Source organism: Anser anser, assembly GCF_964211835.1.
Source record: "Anser anser genome assembly, chromosome: 1".
NCBI lineage: Eukaryota > Metazoa > Chordata > Aves > Anseriformes > Anatidae > Anser > Anser anser.
Window position 1 is genome coordinate 132829154 of NC_139720.1, and position 14150 is coordinate 132843303.

The following is a 14150-nucleotide window of genomic DNA, read 5'->3' on the forward strand; positions in this document are numbered from 1 at the left end:
GGCATGCTGCCTTTTCGGTTTGGTAGTACTGGTACAAGCTTCTGCTGAGATTTCTCTCTCTCTCTCTTTTTTTTTTTTTTTTTTTCTTTTCCTCCTTAGCCTTGTGAAAAGCAAGTTTCAGGGAAAGAGAAAAAAATTAAGCGATTTAAAGGTTTTTGCCTTTCAGTTCAGTCTTCCAAGTACTAAGTGATGCTGTGCAGGTCGTTGTGTGCCTGAGTTTTGTGGGGGGTACGAAAGCCGTCTACGAGATGTGTAAATCGATTCCTGTTTGCGGGGGTTTAAATGCATTGTGTAGACTGTCTTGCAGCCGTGTTTGTGACATGTAAAAGGAAAGAACTTGCTGTGTTATAAGGCTAAATATGCCAATAATGTAGCCCAGGGATAATTTTTTAAACAGCTCCGCATGAGTTCCTTGCCTGCCAGTGCTTTAATCTTCTGATTGTTTTAAAATGTAGTAGTTTCAAGCTGTCTTACCACTTCACAAAAGTACCTTAAGATGGGTTTTCTAGAGATCTTTTTCCAAGATTATTCAAATGAGATTTTTTTTTTTTTAAGAATTCTATTCACCTGAAGGGACAAAAGGAGCTTTTATACTCATTCTCCCAGTTAAAAGGCACAGTGGCAAAATGTTTTTGATTCTCACTGTTCATAGTTTCGCAACAACAATGTGCAGTTAGAAGAGCCTTGTGGGAGCGAGGGAAACTGGCTGGGCTGTATCTTAAGACTGAATCAGAGATCTGTCCCAGTTTAAAAAGCCCTGCCAGTCCACTTCCGAATGGAATAACACTTAATATGTTATTTTCTAGGTAGGCAGTGGGTAGATATGAGGAAATGAGAGATGTTTTCTAGGTTCTCTCTTCTGTGTGGGTGTTATTCATTCAACTCCCAGTGGGACTTTTATAGTACATGTCCAGGGAGTGCATGTGTGAGGATTTTGCACCTGTAGGGCAAATGGAGCATTTGTTTTTCACTCACTTTCTGAAATCATGGTGGAAAATCTCAGCTTCCTCACACCATTTTTCTCAATGTTAAGGGAGGTGGAGAAGGGAGAAGAAAGAGAGAATACAGGTAAAGAGGACTGATATTTCTTTCTCCCACAAGCAGAAAAAAAAAAAAGAAAAAATATATATATATATTTCATAGCTTTTAAGAGAGAAATTTTTGTCCTTGTGAAGCAAAATGAAGAGCATTTTGTATATTGCATAGTTAAAGTTGGTCAGTTGGATGCACACAGTTATCAGAAATCATTATCACCACAAGAGGGTACTTTGGCACAGGGGGTTGCCAATGGAGAATATAGAAAGAAGCAGAAATGTTACAGGATGGTAATAAAAAAGTAAAATGCTCTGGGAAACACACACTTCGCTCATCTGAAATATTTCTACCTGAAGCATATGGTTTTATGTGTAACAAAGCTTCATAGCTGGTGCGCTAAAACAGAATGGAGAAGGTGAAGAGTGTCAGTGTGCATGGGTACCCTCCTTCCCCCTCTGAAAGAAGAGGCATGAGAAGGAGGAGGGGAGGGAGGCATTCCCGCCTAAGAAGAGGTGCAGGCACAGACACAGAGGAGCTTACTCGTGCATGGCCCAGCACGTCCTGCGGGTGCCTGCCTCCTTTCATTCCCCCTCTGGAGCGATGCACAGGGTGAGCGCGCTCCCCGCCTGCACGGCATCCCGCCCAGCTACTCCTCCTGGGGAGGTGTGGGGAGAGCCAGCTGAAGAGCTGCCAGAGCTTGTTTAAACACCTGCCCGTGAGCACAGTTTCTCACCCCGAGCCAAGTGAACAATTTAGAAGTATTTCTCCAGGTCTGGTTGGTTTTGTGCACAAATATTTTCAGTTTGGCAGGGGAAGGCTGTGTGTGCTGCTAGCGCTGGAGGGGTGAAAACCATGGAGCTGATGGCAGCCAAGGGTGTGCAGAGGCTAGGCACACTGGCCCCAGCAGCAGATTTCATGTTTCAGCGGGAACTAAAGGCTGTAACAAGCTATGAACTAATCACGAAAGATGGTTATGAAAAACCATTACAGCAGACACTTAGGAGCAGGAAATGTCACATGCATCTGGAGCCTTCACCCCTTCCTTTAGTTTGTCATTTTTATGGGAAATAGGAACATGACTTTCTTGTTGGCCCATTTACTGCCCTCCTATTCAGAGCAGCAGAGAGATGTTTTTACCTACTTTTCCTGCTTGCCCAGAAATCCTCCCTCTCCACAGTGTCCTCCCTACCTGTCCTGTTGTCTTTCCTGCTCTTCCCGGGTGCTCTCTTCCCCATCCTTATGCCAGGTATTATAAGGCAATGAGGGGCAGGGTTGACTCCTTCCTCTTACCAAGCTCTGGGAGCCACTGTTCCCACCTGGAGATATTCTTGGTGGTAGCTATAACTTAACTTGAGGCTGCAAAGTTGGCCATCAGGCAGGTAAGTAGTGTGTTGCTAGCACTGGAATGAAACTGCATTGTGCTGATGTCTGAACCAGCCCAAAGGCAGTCCACAGGTAGTGAACAATAGCACTTCCAAGACAAAAACACTCATTTCCCAAAAGAATTGCAAGGATTACTGTAGAAATGTAATAAGCAGACTGTTGAACCGATAAGATTCAACCTACTTGACCACTACACCAGGACAATGGTCTCTAGCTAGTAACAAGGGTTAGTGTAGGATGTTGTGTTGATGTTTATAAATGAGACAGGTATAAAGAAGCAGACATTTTTTGCTAGTAATTAAAAACCTCAGCAAGAGCTGTCTCCTTGCTGTCAGTTATAAATAATGACCTTGTGTAGAAATTTCAGTAACCAAAATGGGAAAATTTCCATCCTCTTGCTCTGCATGTGACATCTATGAAAGTATACTGGTTACTGCATACTTGTAAAAGTTTAAGTATCCACAGGAAAATACACCCATTTTTTTTGTTCTAGGGTGCTGAAAAACTAATGATAGGAAGCAGAAGTGCATTTTTTAAAGGTATTTAACATGGTTGCAAGAGAAAAAGAAAAAAAAAAAAACAAACTAACTTGACAAGTAAGAATTACACTTAATGTACGTCAAGCGTAACGTATTTTCTACTTTGCAGACTACTCTGTTCAGTTAGTTACTTAAAAAGACATGCCTAAGCAAGGCAACTTGCAAGTGACGGAAACTCCTGAAAAGACACTCAGCCTTCATGTGCTAGAGCAGCAGTTTCATGTGGCTGGAGGCCGTCGCGTGGCTGGATTCCCTGAGTTTGCTGTAGAACTGGAGAGGGCACTGTGGGCTCTGTTTTAAGTTCCCTAAGCCTAGTTCATAGAAAGTCAAATGTTTGAAGAATTTTAATACTTCATTTTCACTCACTTTCACCCACAACAAATCCCTGAAGTGCTGTTCATGGGAGTGTCAAGACAACAAATGCAGCTCCTTACTTTGGCCTCTTCCTATTGAAGTCCCATTGACTTTCATCAAGGCAGAGTTAAGCCCTTCGTCACACAAAGAGGTCCAACAAAATGACTGTTAACTGACAGGCCACCTAAAAATGAAAAACTGTGTTTCTAAGGCACATAAGGCCATTACAATTATTTATCATGACTGCAGACGTACAGCTTTTAGTGTGTATACAATTCACCAAGTGAATAAATGCTGCATACGATTTCAGTGAATAACACATGCAAAATTCAAAATCATCCCCTTTCCTTACAGATGTTTAACTGCCTAGCATGTGTTTCTTATTTCCTATTTTCTTTTGCATAACGTTTAGAATTCTTAATGTATTCCTCAGTGGAAAAGCTGTTTTCTTATCCTGGGGTGCTGTAGTCCTTAGTCTTGCTTTAGGAAATTCTCTTTAAAGTTCCTCCTAGGATGTTTCGTTGTTTTTTTTGGTCTGTAAGGGAAGCATGAACATCTCAGAGAATGCTGTTTTTTTGTGTACCATGCAGAATAAAGAAAACAAGTGTACAGAGTCCACAGGCTGGGAGTGTATCAGTTAATTAGTGGCTGGACATTGCTCTGTAGGAAGCCTGGCGAGGTTTTTGTGCATGTGTGTATGTGTGTTGTCTGCCTCCTTTGATCACTTGTGTGGTAAATAGACATGCAGTGTAGCTATGGCAACATGTGCTGTAGGTTGGTGGGAACAGAGGGGACAGGATCACCGGACAAAGGGCAGTTTGTTAGAGTGGTTGGTTCTGATTAGAAAAAGGTGGCACCAATCAGGGCATTTAAAAACATCAGTTTTGCAAAACACAAATGTATGTTATCAGTTTCAAAGTAGTGTTTGTTTCTGTAGTGCTGAAGGAGCAGATCATATGGAAGATTGGGGAAGGAGGAGGAGGGATAATAAAAAGCAGAAGCAAAACCCTGTAACACTTTTGAATGTAAAAACGTTCATGCTGGATGTGCTTTTTCTGGTTTTGCTGCACAGTGGATGCATTTTGCAAGAAGGCATTTGTATGAACCAAATTACCACAGATACTGGTGTTTTAAAAATAAGGTTTTAATGATGTAGTGATGGTAGCCTGGGGTTTTATATTACATCTGGTCCATTACCTTTCTCCAACACCTAAAAATGTGATATACAGTTTGAGATCAAAAGATACTGTACCTATTTCAGCGGCCCACCTGTAGAGGTCAGACTTGAGTCCTCAAAATCTTCATATGATAGAACTTCAACCTAACGCTAAGGCTATAAAAATACAAAACTGGGCACAGTCACTTTCCTCGTTAACTTCATGTGGAATACTCTTAAAATAAGGTTAGTTTATCAGCATCGGGTTATTAAGTAACACTGCATTCTGCATCAATGGCAGCAGAAAATACATCAAAATTGAGCCTTCTCTCCCAGCTTGGAGAGAACCCAGCCCAAAGCTTTTATTAGTTCCTGAATTATTTAGATGTGTATCTCCGTCTCTCTGATCCCCACCAGGCCTCCTACCTTTGATGAGATCTGTCTCCGGCTCTCTCCCTCCCGCCTGCGCGGCACTCAGATGTGCTGGCTGACGCCTTCCCACTGCTGCCCGGTCCCAGAGCTTCGCTGCTGGGGAGGGACGGGGAGGCAGGCAGGCAGGCAGCGACACAGAGTGCTCCAGCAGTTTTGGAGCTCTGCAAAAAAAAAAGTTGCCAGAGCTCAGAGTCCCTCCGCAGAGTAGGAGAAGAGGTAAGGGGTCTGCTGCAGCCTGGGGTTGAGGAAAACGAGCTGCTGGGGACGAGGAGATCATGGTGGTAAATGCTCAGGGGATAGATATGCTGAAGCTCAGTAAATGGAAAGATGGAGAAACAATTTGGTTTGGCTGAGGGTGAAGACCGAGCTAGGAGAAAGGAGCAGACCTGTATTTGCATACAACTCTGTGAATAGCTTTTTGAATGCGCACTGGGTTTTGTTTGAACTGAATTTCAGACTTGCAAGGGTACTCTGTTCTTTAGCCTCTTCTTGGGTTTGAGGTCTTTTATTACATCTTGGAGCTTGTAATGCTTTAGCAAGCTGTAAGGAATTACTGTATATCCCTGAGATCCCTGGCTTATGGTATAGAATCCACTCTGTCTGAAAGCTGGAAAAGGCACTGCAGGGTAGGAAGCTGATTTTGATCTCTTTCCTAAACAATGAAAATAGCTCTTAATTCTTTAAAATTCTTTCCTATTTGCTGTCATGTCTTGGTTGTTTATCATTATAATTTATATCTTCCCAGGGGGATATGGGAAGACTAAAAAACTGGCAAATAGGCTATGTTTGTTTGGCCCTGAAGTAGAATAAAACTTTTCTGGTTACATAAGTGTTGAGATAGCTGGGTGTAAGAACAATTTTGAGACAGTAAAACAAATAATAGAGAGTTCAAGCTTTTATTCCTGGCTTAGTGGGACAGTAATGAGGAGATCCACACGGCTGATAGGATTTTTCATTGCAGCATGATAGACTGTAATGAAAACATTTAGAGAGGGGTATTTCATGGCCTCAGAAAGGAGCAGGTGAGATGCTATGACAATTGTACTGTGTTTTGAGGTGGGGAGGCCAACATCTTTCACATGCCTCTGGCGATGCTGGTGGCTGTCGTGTTTCACCCTGGTTGCCCTGCACTGCTTGGGCTGCAGGCTGGTGGCATTGCCTGCCCACCTCACTTGGATGCCTGCTTCATCACGGTGTGGAACAAAAATTGGGAAAAACAAAGTTCTCTGTTATGTCACGGAGTTTTTCAGGGTACTAGAGACTTTCTTGGTCCATTTAAATGGAGGATTGCCCCCACAGGGGCAGCAGTCTTCTGTGGGATATGCAGGCTGAAATCCCAGTCCTGCACCTGCTCTACATCCCAAGCAGGTGCTCATGACTAATGGCATTAACTTGCCCCTTTTGGTCTCCAGCTATTTAATTATTGAGAAGCCACAGCAGGAGCACTAAGACCACCCCCCCCCCACCCCTCACCAGAGCAGTAGTTTGGGCTCATTTTTGATACCAGATAACCAATGCACTACTTTTAGTCAAGAGGAGCAAGAGTTTGCTCAGATGAGACCCCCCAGCCACCTCTGGGTTTTCCCCTTTTATTTTTTTCTTATAAGCTATTATGAGCTTTAGCTGAGCCCTGGTGTTTTCTTCTAAAAAACTCTGAGAAATCAAAACAAAATTATTTTTTTTTTCCTCTCCAGTAGTTGTCCCATATGGAAACATGTATCCTCCTTTTTTTTTTTTTTTTTGGTTTTGATTTATATTTTTCTTCCTGAGAGGTAATTAGAGGCATTAGAAAGAAAAAAAGGAACAAGAAGTGAAAAAAAAAATACCCAACTGCATGTCTACATATTTATAATTGGAGTTTCCAGATCCAGACACTTTATCATAAGAATGGCCAGTATTCCAATTTTATGGTATTCTTCATCACCAAGCAATCTTTGAAAGTGTTGTTTTATCACTGGAACATATTGTTTTTTGTTGTTGTTTTGTTTATTATTTTTTTTTCGCCAAGATTATGGATTATGCCCTTACTACTAAATTCATATATTCTGCAGGGAGAGTTAAACCCCATTGTCATCTTTTGCTTTCTGGACCACCAAGTTCTGCCTAATTCCTGCCTCTGCTTCTTTACTCCTTCCTAGTGAGCTCCAGCTCCTTGGGAAGTCGGGTCCTCAAGCACTCAGCCTTTCGTTCTCCAGTCCCACCTTAGCTCTGGAGGCAGCCACACAGACACTTCTCCTGTTTCAGTTTTTTCTGGAAGTCATGAGAGGCTGTAGCCAGACCCCTACACAACTCTGTTTATAGTCTCACTGCAAAACACGTGTGCTGTAAATCTAATGTGTAGAGGAACAATAAGAGTACAGGAAGGGAAGGCTGTCCTGGACAAGCAAAAGGGCTGTCCCTCTCAGGGCGCTGCACGTGGACAAATGCTAGAGTAAGGACATGTGATAGCCAAGCACACATGATACTCACTCTTTATCTGGGATCTGCCTGGTGTGAAGTGGTATCAAAATTGGTGTGCATTTTGCTAGTTGATGGACATTATCTATGCAGACAGACATTGTGTTAGACAAACAATATGCAACTTACAGTGCTTAGATTTTGACCTGTATGCAAAGCTACACTATTCCACCAACCTTGGTAGCACCTACTGAAACAAGTGACTCTGAAGAGTTAATGACTTCATTTCTAGCTGGATAACCTCAAAAGTATAGATTAGGCAGAGACTTCAAACTGGGAGCTAAGTAGTTCAAAAGTGCACTATATTGTTTTGGTCTAATTAACACAACATGGTGATAAGACATTAAAGCAGAGTGACAAGACTATACATTGATAACAGAGGACATTAATGCCTGCAGACACAGTCTACATTGTAAAAATCTGAAAAAAGGGGCTTATTATGTTAGATAGGTCAATGTGATTTGACCTAGTTTTGCTTTGCTGCTTGGAAATTATGTCAGGATTAGTTATGTCATCTCCTTGGAGGAACAATTTAACATCCTCATTGCATTGCAGTGTTGTCCTAATATTTTATATATATATTTACCTACTCTCTAAAAGGATCCTTCAGGCTAATTCTAGAGATCTGGGAAAAAATGGTACAAAACACAACCTCCTGAAACTGGATTCTCTTTTATATATTTCCTCTCTGCAATAAAAAGGAGTGATTTTAGCCACTACGAATATCTACAAATTCTGAAATTTATCTTGTCCCTCTCGCCTGTAAAGCTTATTAAGTTTCTGAAAAAAAGAATGACTATATTAACTCATATAGCCATGTACACCTTTCTCATGAAGGCTTTTCATGACTAGAAAATAGTATTATTAACTTACCTGGATGCTTATGTAAAATAGAGTGGATTAAGATAGTCATGCCACACAGTTTCCCTCTGAAATTTAAGGTCTCGTATGAAGTCATCTGTACTTCTTTTGGAAAAACTGAGTTTTTCTTTTACTCCTGAAAAAATCACAAGGACTTCCCTTCATATTTAGGTTTACACTAATTTTTTTTTTTTCTCTTGCCATCTGGACTTGTAAGGCAAGACTTTATATTTGCCAGGGCTCAACTAGTGGTATGTCAGGGATCAACTAAAGGATTAAATGCTACTGTTCTTTGCTCTAGTGGAAAAATAATATGTTGCTGCTACAGCCAATTACATTATACTGGTTAGTGCTAGAAAGACAGGTCTTATCCTCAGCTTTACCTATCCACTTACAGCTATGTCCCTTGCTGATGTGTTACCACTGAAAGTTATTACAAGGTTACTGCTTTTGCTTCTTAGACTTGCTTGATCTAAAGTGGCCAACTCTGAAGCTTGATTTTGCTTCTGCTGAAGTCAGGATTGCAGAGGTGGAGTGGATTCCCCCTTCAAAATACTGTGTTATTGTAGTTATTCAAGAGGTATGTGTGTGAGTCAATTGTGACCCTTGTGACAAACTGAGCAGATCAGGTGACACTGTGAGAGCAAGCTGAGACTTTCTTTCCTGTTTTTTTTTTAATGATTTTTACTTTGATGTGTCTTTTCCTGAATTGTAAGAAATCTGTACTTAAGTTTCAGCATGAGCTTGTTCCTTGCAGTGTTGAAATATTTTAATGAGGTAAGAGCTGTACAGTTTCCTTACCATCTTTTCACAAAGGCATCAAATCTTCAAAAGGTCCCGCTTACTCAAATTTTTCAGTTCAAGTAAAATTTTAAATTGTAATAGCTATCTCTGAAGTCTTTAAGTATACTTCAGATGCAAATGCTCTTGCGTCCCTTGTTAACCAGCTTAATTGGAACAAAATCCCAATAAGAGTGAGTGTTCAGAGGTGCCTCTTCTTTGCTATGGCATTTGCTCTTGATCCCTAATTAAGCCTTGTTACTGAAGGTTAAAAAATCCTCCCATAATATAACTCTCCTTGAATGTCTTGACTGCAAAAGAAAGTGTCATGGGAGAAGTATGCTTATCCCTCCCATCCTTCTCCTCCTTTTAAAGAGAAATAAAGTGTAAACTGCTTATGAAAGATTAGCAAGGACTGGAAATAAATATCACATATCCCCAGAGTAGAGTAATGAATGTTGTGTATGTGTGTTTGTACACTGATCATCTAGGGCTGTGGTGGTTTATAAGCAAATGAGAAAACCCATCTGCTACCCCTTCAAGTTTACAGTCTGAGGGAAATGAAGAATGTAATAAAATACAGCACTGCTGTAGCTTCTGTAGCAAGATTGGGAAAAGCCAATCCCATTTCAAAAGAAAATACCTAGTGTTTTTAATATATGAAACCCAGTGTGAAGAGATCTGCTTGAGGGAAAAGACGATTGTGACAAAGAGGGTAGTGACAACATTATTCATATGGCTAGCAAGACTGGACAGATAGAGATTTGCAAAAAAGACAAGATTAGACCCTGGAGTTTAGCTGGTCCCACTTTCTCTTCAACATAGATCGTTACAGCAATTTATTCAAATAATCTTGAGTATTTCTAACACAGCAGATTGCACCACTTATCTGGGGAGCCTTTTTCAACATTCAACTGATATCATGGGAAAGAATTTTTTTTTCTGATATCCAGAGAGAAGTTCCTCTGAAGCAGCTCATGCCCACTGCCTCTTGTCCTGTCAGCAGGCATCCTTGAGAAGAGAATGTCTCCATCTGCTCTTTAACTAACTTTTTAGATGCTCGAGAAGTATGATCAGATCTCCTCTGAGCTTTCTCTACTCCAGGCTGAGCAAATCCAGTCCCTCCAACCTTTCTTCTTATGTCAAGTTCTCAAGCTGGTGGCCCTCCACTGGACCCTTTCCAACTGCTTCAGCTGTGGGAACCAAAACTGGGCACAGCATTTCAGGTGTGTCTGAGATGAGTCTAGTGGAATGAAATAGCCCTTGGTTTACTGACTGTATTTTTGCTGATGCAGCCTGGGACACTGCTGGCTACCTTTCCTGCCAGGGCTCACTGCTGGTTTGTGTTCAACTTGCTGCCTGCCACCATCCCTGGGTCCTGCAGCAGAGCTGCTCTTCAGTCCACAGCCTGTCCTGCTGCTTGGGATTACTTCTCTCCAGGCACAGGATATTATATTTATCTTTGTTAAAGTTTATGCGAAGGCTGTGTTAAGAAATTTAGTTTACAGCCTCCAAGAAAGGCTTCCCGGCTGAGATAACAAAACCAAACCAAAACAAAAACACACTTTCCCTCTTTAGCTTGATGTTATTGCATAATTACCCACAAAATGCTTTAGTTATTTCTCAAGCATCATATATCTTTGTGGACTAGAAATTATGGGGTATTAGGTCATGGATCTTGTTCATTTCCATGAATTTTTCTATTGTCTGTTTCTATGAATTTATACCTGTAAATATCATAGAGGAGTTCACTTTAGAAAGACAGATTGTGTCTTTGTGGTCTAGAAAATCTGGAAACTGTTACCAGAGAAAGCAGGTTTCTAATGAAGTGCACTTTATTTCCCCTTTTATCTTGAGTTGATGAGGTAGGTATGCACCAAGAATGATGAATAATTGATGGTGTTGATTTTTTCCTTAAGTTTCTCTTGTGTTTTCAGACTAATTCCAGTAATTTGTTGTACTAGTTCAGTGTTTTTCACCTCTTTGGATCAAACCTCACTGTCCCCCTCCCTGTCCCTGCTTTAGAATTTCTATTACTGTTCCTCACTTCCCTGTCATGAGATTTTCGGACTCTGTCTTTAAATTCCTGTGCCTTCCCTAGGTATCTGGACAACACTAGAGTTCACAGGAACAGTAGGGTAAAACCAGAGGGCAGAGAGGTATCTTGAAGAAAGAGGCAAAATGCAACCTCCATCCCCCTCCTTTTCAAATGTGCTCTTAACCTCATCTGGAAAGTATGCTTTGCTAACCTGTGACTCCTATCTTGGTGAGAGTGCAGCTGGCAATTTGAGCACGATAAACAAGAAGAAAACATTTTTTATCTTCTCTTCCCTTACGTAGAATCATAAAATGCTTTGGGTTGAAAGGGTCTTTTAAAGTTCAGATAGTTCCACCCTCCCCTGCCATGGGCAGGCACACCTCCCACTAAACCAGGTTGCCCAAAGCCCCATCCAACTTGTTCTTGAACACTCCCAGGGATGGGGCATCCGTAGGTTCTCTGGGCAACCTATTCCTGTTTCTCACCAACCTCATAGTACAGAATTTCTTCATTATTTCTAGTATAAATCTGCCTTCTTTTAGTTTAAAATGGTGACCCCTTGTCCTGTCACTACAGGCCCTGGTAAAAAGGCCTTGCTCCATCTTTCTTATAAGACCCATTCAAGTATTGAGAGGCTGCAACAAGGTCTTCCTGGAGCCTTCTCCCTGCTAAACACAAACTTTCTCAGCCTGTATTTATAGGAGAGGTGCTCCAGCCCTCTGTTCGTCTTCATGGCCCTTCTCTGGATCAGCGCTAACAGGTCTTGTGCTCAGGGCCCTGGATCTGTGTGCAGTACTCCAGGTGGGGTCTCGTGAGAGCAGAGTAGAGGGGGAGAATCACCTCCCTTAGCCTGCTGGCAGTGCTTCTTTCTATTGTTGAACTGAAACTGGAAATATTCATTGAAAATCCTAAGCTTGAAAATATTGTGAAGCTTTCTGAACATTTTTGGATGATGTTTTTGCCATTAGTTGATACTATTCCAGAGGATGACTAAATGGGTTTTGCCTTTTCAAGGTACTTGAGAGGAGAAAGAAGAAGAGAAAGAGAAAGGCAGGGGCAGCTCTGGCTGTTTGTGCTATGCCTATTTAACAGCAGAAGCAGTTTTCTATTTTTCTTGACAGCAGTGTATTTTAAAATGCCAGGGTACATTCCTGAGACTAGACTAGGTTATTCAGAAAATAAAGTGCAAAAGAAATGGACAGAGAGAGGCCCAGAGGGAAAACAACTATGTGGGAGAGGAGACCAAGAAGAGCCTGGAGAAAGAGGAAAGATCACCATATTTTCTTCTTGAAATTGCATTAGGAAAGCTGAGGAAGAAACATTTATATAGAAGTTGAGAATGGAGTTTGTTTGAAAGCCTTGAGAATTAATATGAAAACAGGACTTTCAGTGTTACAGAATCAGAAGTTGCCTTGGCAAGCAGAGAGGCAAGAAAGAGGAATAGCTCACAAACTTCTAGGCAAAGAGAAGCAAGGAAGCAGCCAGAACGTTAAGGGAGATAAAGAAGACTTCTGAAGGCATACAAAAGGAAATAAACACAACAGCAACTGTAGTTTCCCATTCTTTCTCCATTAGACTGCCTGGCCTGTCTCTTCTTGGAAGGACTATTTCTGATGATAACTGTCCTTTGCAGGCCCCATGTTTTACACTGAAGTTGTAATGGGATGATCAAAGATGCTTTGTCCTATAAATCCTCCGAATGTCCATCTCCCTAGCAAGCTATTCTTTCAAATGGGTGTTAAAAATATGACAATATTCTAGAGTGTTGAATTTTTGACATCTCTAAAACCATCCAAAGTATAAGGCTTAGTTTTCTGGTCAAATACAAAAAAACAAACAAACAAACAAACAAAAAAAAAAAAAAACAAAAAAAAATTTGGCTTTTTTAATCCTGAGATCATTAGGTAGTGTGTGTAAATAAATCTTTTACTACCAAGTGCTGAAAACTTGCACTTGAGGTCTGGAGTTATAAATCATCAGTTAAGAACTCAAATGTACCAATAACTACATGCCTCTTCATTTTTGAAGTCTGTGATACAGAATTATGGGGCAGCATCAATGTAAGAAATTCTGGGAAATTGTTTATTATAAGGCTCTTTTAAAAAAAAGGCTTCGTTCCTCTGATAAGACCCTTACTTCTGCTGACCCTGTGATGATTCCACTGCGTGAACAAAGACTTACCCTACAGAAGTGACAATCTGGCTTTTAGTAGGCAGAAAAACAAAATCATGATGCTTTATTTTGTAAGTATATGGAAATGCTTACTCTGCAAACCCAAACTTTTCCCGCAGAATTTCATGACTGCAGTTATACAGGAGATGTTAGTTTTTATGATAAAGGCATTTGATGTTTTTATATATTATCTCAATAAAAATTATTATGGAAGATCTTACACCAGTTAGAAATTTGTTATGGGAAGATATTATAAAATGCTGTACTTAAGCCAGATGTAAGTACAGATTTTAGAGTTGAAAGATGACTGACTTAATTCTTTTTCCCTGCTATGGACTGTTTCATTTGAAAATGCTGAGCAGAGACTTATACATCAGAGATTTAAAGAATATATGTTAATGCAGATATATACTGTGCACAATTAGCATGGCATATGCACTGTAGCAAATCAAGCAAGTTAGCAGAGCTTGGAGATTTAGTCATATTTACAATATAAGTTTGTATATTCTGTTCTCTTTCTTGTGTAGGGTGAAAGGCTTATGAATGTCTTCAGGTGATAATGGACAAATTAGTTAACTAATAGGGGTGTTTTTTATCCAAATCTGAAGGTCAAGAATATTTGCCTTGTGTGCAGGAAAGAATGATGCTCAGAACAATTAACACCCAGAGGAAATTTTTCAGGGTTTATTTTGGTTGGTCTATAATTGATAGCTCCCTTGGCTAATGGAATACCCAGCTCCATGTCAGTCACCATTTGCAGAGCTTAGCTCTGAATAGCAGTTATTGGTCACATATGTTGGCCTGTCAACTCTTGTTTCAGAAACAGGACATAAAATGGCATATGGATAAACTGTAGCAATTTGTTTCTATTTTGTTGTTGTTGAAAGAGTCAGATTTAGAAGAAAAAAAAAAGAAATGTAGGAAGGCTTTTGGTGCAATTTGT

At 40.7% G+C, this 14150-nt stretch overlaps 1 protein-coding gene across 8 annotated transcripts in view; it reads left to right on the forward strand.

Annotated features, from left to right (window-relative positions):
• MID1 (midline 1) overlaps positions 1 to 14150 on the forward strand; it is a 251968-nt gene that overhangs the window by 96473 nt on the left and 141345 nt on the right. Inside the window, exon 1 of one of the 8 annotated variants that reach the window (XM_083822002.1) lies at positions 53 to 5115. The exons of the other annotated variants lie outside the window; for them this stretch is intronic. The gene's annotated coding sequence lies outside the window, so the exon portion shown is untranslated. Of the gene's footprint in view, positions 1 to 52; positions 5116 to 14150 lie in introns of those variants that run through there. 8 annotated transcript variants of the gene reach the window in all.